The sequence below is a fragment of the Propithecus coquereli genome, unplaced genomic scaffold (genome assembly GCF_000956105.1).
Source record: "Propithecus coquereli isolate 6110/MARCELLA unplaced genomic scaffold, Pcoq_1.0 Scaffold120, whole genome shotgun sequence".
Taxonomy (NCBI): domain Eukaryota; kingdom Metazoa; phylum Chordata; class Mammalia; order Primates; family Indriidae; genus Propithecus; species Propithecus coquereli.
The window spans coordinates 6,618,544-6,623,941 of NW_012136081.1; the positions used below are offsets into that span (position 1 = coordinate 6,618,544).

A 5,398-nucleotide genomic window follows, 5' to 3' on the forward strand; every position below is an offset into this window, starting at 1 on the left:
TTTATTGTATTTATTTATTTATTTTTGAGACAGAGTCTCACTCTGTTGTCCAGGCTAGAGTGCTGTGGCATCAGCCTAGCTCACAGCAACTTAAAACTCCTGGGCTCAAGCAATCGTACCTCAGCCTCTTGGGTAGCTGGGACTACAGGCATGCGCCACCATACCCAGCTAATTTTTTCTATGTATTTTTAATTGTCCAGCTAATTTCTTTCTATTTTTAGTAGAGATGGGGTCTTGCTCTTGCCCAAGCTGGTCTTGAACTCCTGAGCTCAAACCTCGGCCTACCGGAGTGCTAGGATTATAGGCATGAGCCACTGTACCCAGCCTGGACAAAGGATTTGAATAGATATTTCTCCAAAGAGGATATACAAATGGCCAATAAGCACATGACAAGATGCTCAAGATCAGTATTCATTAGAGAAATGCAAATCAAAGCCACTGTGAGGTATTATTAATACTTCATACCCACTAGGATGGCAGTAATAATAATAGCAACTATTGATGGGAAATGGAGAAATTGGAACCATCATACAGTGCTGGTGGGGAGGTGAAATGGTGCAGCTACTGTAGAAATTTTCTCAAAAAGTTAAAACAGTGTTATTGTATGACTTGGCAATTCCACTCCTAGATACATACCCAAGAGAATTACAAACGTATTATGTCCACACAAAAATGTTCAGAGCAGCATTATTCATAACAGCCAAAAAGTGTGGAAAAACTCAAGTGTTCATCAGCCAGTGAATGGATAAACAAAATGTGGGCTATCCATACAACGGAATATTATTCAGCCATAAAATGAATGAAGGACTATTACATGCTACAACATGGATGAACCTTGGAAACATGATAAATGAAAGAGGCAACATAAAGTCCACATATTGTCTGGTTCCATTTATATGAAATATCCAGAATAGGCAAATCCATAGAGAAGGAAATTAGATTAGTGGTTACGAGGAGCTGGAGGGAGAGGGGAACTGGGACTAAGTGCTAAAGGTACTGATAATGGTGTTATGGTATGTTCTGGAACTTAGTGGCAATGGCTGCACAATACCGTGAAAATACTTAAAACCACTGAATTGGACACTTTAAAATGGTAAATTCTGTGGTATATGAATTCTATCTCAAAAAACAGGTATTCCGTCACATATTATTTACCAAAATAAGCTTTAATTAATAAAGTTAATTCCATTCCAACAAACGTTGAAGGGGCAAAGATGGCCCTAAAGTTGTGAAGAAAGAAACGGTATTAGGAAATTTTCTAAATTTTTTTTTCTTCTTTGAGAGAAAACTTTTTTTTAATACTTGCGCTTGGAAAATCTCATGTAATCGATAAACCTTTCTCCTATCTTGAAATTAGTCTTGCCAAGGAATTCCCCACGTTGAGATATAAAGCTCTGAGTCCTGTGCAAGCCTTGCACACCCTGATTCATCATCTGATCCTGCAGATGAGACAGCCCTGTCTTTGGGATACACCTCCTTGGATTTACCACTCTGTGGGACATTGAATTCTAGTTTAACCCCTGGGAAGCACCTAGAAAACTACCTCCTTGTTACTGTTCCTGCTCATTCTGGGTTTAAGTTCTCAGTCCCTACACACATCTGTGATACTTAAGTCCTAGAGCAGCAGTCCCCAACCTTTTTGGCAGCAGGGACTGGTTTCATGGAAGACAATTTTTCCACAGACCCGGGGCGGGGGGGTGGAAATGGTGAGTGACAGGGAGTGGCTGTAAATACAGATGAAGCTTCACTTGCTCAGCTGCCACTCACCTCCTGATGTGCAGTTGGATTCCTAACAGGCCATGGACTGGTATACTGGTCCAAGGCCCTGGGGTTGGGGACCGCAGCCCTAGAGTACTATCTTGCCCATTCCTTCCTTGGCCCACTGTCTCTGTTCCAACACCCAGACTTAAAATCTCCACTTCTGGCTGTGTGTGGTGGTATACACATGTAGTCTCAACTACCGAGGAGGCTGAGGCAGGAGGATCACTTGAGCCCAGAAGTTTGAGGCTATGGTGTGCTATGATTGCACCTGCAAATAGCCACTGCACTGCAGCCTGGGCAACATAGCAAAACCCCATCTCTTTTAAAAGAAAACCCAACGACAAATAGTCCAGGCACAGTGGCTCATGCCTGTAATCCTAGCACTTTGGGAGGCTGAGGTGGGAGGATTGATTGAGGCCAGGAGTTTGAGACCAGCCTGAGCAACATAGTGAGAACCCATCTCTACAAAAATTAGCCAGGCATGGTGTTGTATGCCTGCAGTCCCAGCTACTTGGGAGGCTGATTTGGGAGAACCATCTGAGTCCAGGAGCTTCAGGCTGCAGCAGTGAGCTAGATCACGCCACTGCACTCCAGCCTGGGCAACAGGAGGAGACTGTCTCTAAAAAAAGAAACTCTACTCCTGTACGACCTTTCCCTGAATAAATTCTATAAAACTTGAAATACACATTCTTTCATTTCTTCCATTTCTCAACAAACTATAATAATTATAGATGGTTTTATTCTCTATTAACCAAGAGGTCAGTGATTCTACCTTTCCTGTTTAGAAATGGAAACTGAGGGAATGGCCCAGAGGTTTTCCGTGATCTTGTAGTTTTAGCTGGAGCCACTGGGTGCCACTCTTGTGCCACTAACAAATTATTTATAACTACATGGCCATTACCAGAGGGAAACATGATCTTCAGTGGAAGAAGCAGTTTCTACTCAAGGCCCTGGATCACTTATCTTCCCTGGGCTTAGGCCCCCGTACTATATAGCAACAAAATCCCATATGGTAACAATGTTAGTAGGCTTCAGAGCGAGGAGATCTCAGTACAAATCCTAGCCTTGAAGTTACTGGCTATGTGACTCTGGGCAAATAATGAAAGTTCGTTCTGTAACCAGTTTCCTCATCTATACATAAAATGAGAAAACTAAGACCTAACTCATAACATCTTTGTGGAGGTTAAAGTGGAAATCTTGGCACAGATTAGTAATGCTACTTCCTTCCAAGACCTTTGACTACTGGTAAGACCTTGAGTTCAGTAGCCATCTGCCAAGTTAACTGGGGTATGAATGGCCCTAAGGCTATGAGCTGTCATTATAGCAAAAGAGTAGGGTAAAAGAGGTCACATCATTTCTTTCTGAGAAATGATTAGATATCAGAGAGGCCCAAGCAAAAGGACTTCATAGGCTGAAACATTCCTATATCCCAAGGAGTCTCTCTCTGTCCGTATATCCCAGGTCCTATGATAATGGCACATGCCTTACCCTAAACCTGTCCGTAGAAAGCTGAAGATGTGGATGGCTGTAGTGAACTGTAGGGCCCCCCCCACAATATGTCACAGCCCTAACCCCCAGAACCTGTGAATGTGAGCTTATTTTGGAAAAGCATCACATTTGCAGATGTAATTAAGGATCTCAAGATGGGATCATCCTGGAATTACAGTGGGCCCTGAATCCAATGACAGCTGTACTTATAAGAGAAAGGCAGAGGGAGATTGGACAGAGGGGAAAAGCTATGTGAAGCTGGAGATAGAGATTAGAGTTAATGCAAGCCACAAGCCAAGGAACACCTTCCACCAGAAGCTAGAAGGGACAAGGATGGATTCTCCCCCAGAGCCTTGAGAGGGAGTCTGGCCCTGCCAATACCATGATTCGGACTTCTGGCCTCCAGAACTGTGAAAGAATAAATTTTGGTTGTTTTTAAGCCATCAAGTTTATGGTAATTCCTTACAGCATTCCTAGGAAACTGATACAATGGGTTTTAGTTCTGTTTGATCAAGGTATGGGCAGCAGCTCTCCAAGTTGGAGGGAAGCTGGTGAGAGTACTTGTGGTGAACCAGCTGAAAGGAAGAGCAAACACATTCCTACGAAGGTGTATCCTAGAAGGTACATACAGCATGAAAAAAGGTGTGGCAAAGGGGGCATTTATAGGGGTTTATTGCTGCTCTGTGCCTTTCTAGTTACACTGAAGAGGAGGATGGGCGACTCCATGAGATGCCATGATTCCTAGGTGCCTCAACTTCCCCATCCAATCAGGCAAGCAGCAGTAGGAGGGGGAGAGACGATGCAGAGGAAGTGCTAAAGGCCTTATTAGTCATTCTCTTAGAAACAGTGTCCATAATTTTTTATAAGAACTACTGAGATACAACTGACATACAGTAAACTGCATATATAATGCATATACATAATACAATTTTATAAGTTCTGACACGTAGCATTGCCACGATCAAGTTAACGAACACATCCAACACCCTCAAAAGCTTCCTGCTGCCGTTTATAATCATTCCCTCCAACTCTCCCACCTCTCATTCTCAAGCAACCACTCACCTGTAACTATAGATTAGTTAGCATTTTATAGAATTTTATATAAATGAATCAAATAGAATGTACTCTTATTTATTTCTGGATCTCTTCACTGAGATTCATCCGTGTCACTGTGTGAATCAGCAGTTCATTCCATTTATTGCTGAGTAGTGTTGCAATATATAGATATACTACAATTTGTTGTAGTTTACCTGTTGACTGACATTGGGTTGTTTCCAGTTTTGGGCTACAACAAATAAAGGTGCCAGGAACATTAGTGTACAAGTCTTTGTGCGGACATATGGTTTCATTTCTCTTGGGTAAATACCTAGGAGTGTAAAACCTAGGTCATAGGAAAGGGCATATTTACGTTTTTAAGAAACAGCCACACTGTTTTCCAAAGTGGTTGTACCATTTTCATTCCCACAAGCTGGGTATGTGAATTCCATTTCCTCCACATCCTTGTCAACAATTGGTATGGTCAGTCTTTTTATTTCAACTGGATATAAAATGGTATCTCATTGTGGTTTTTATTCTCATTTTCATAATGACTAATGATGTTGAGCACCTTTCCTGTATGTTTGTCATTTTTGTATCTGTATTTTCTTCTCTGAAGTGTGTGTTCAAATCTTTAACCCCTTCAAAAAATTGGGTTGTTTTCTGTTTCGAGAGTTCTTTCTACATTCTGGATACTGTGGTAAGAATTTAACTAAAAATTCAATTTCTTTAATAGATACAGAGCTATTAGGCATATAGAAGTATTTCTTCTTCTTGAGTGAACCTTTAAATTCATGTCTTTTAAGGAATTTATCATCTGTCAAATTTATTGCAATAAAGTTGTACATAATATCCCTGATAATCTTTTTAATATCTGATGCCACCTCTCTAATTTCCAATAGTGGCAATTTGTACCCTCTCTTTTTATTCTGATTAGTCTGGCTAAATGTTTATCAATTTTGTTAGTCTTCTCAGTGAACCACCGTTTAGTTTCTTTTATTCTTTTTATTTTTTTGTCTATTTTTTTATTTTTCACTAGATTTTATTTTCATTGCCACTCTGATCCAAGTCCCAGGTTTCATTGATTTTTCTCCGTTCTTTTTCCATTTTGTAT

At 40.9% G+C, this 5,398-nt stretch overlaps 1 protein-coding gene across 1 annotated transcript in view; it reads right to left on the minus strand.

The window, feature by feature from the left end:
• LOC105827275 (chromosome unknown open reading frame, human C11orf80) overlaps positions 1-5,398 on the minus strand; it is a 26,682-nt gene that overhangs the window by 5,074 nt on the left and 16,210 nt on the right. The gene's annotated exons all lie outside the window — the stretch shown is intronic.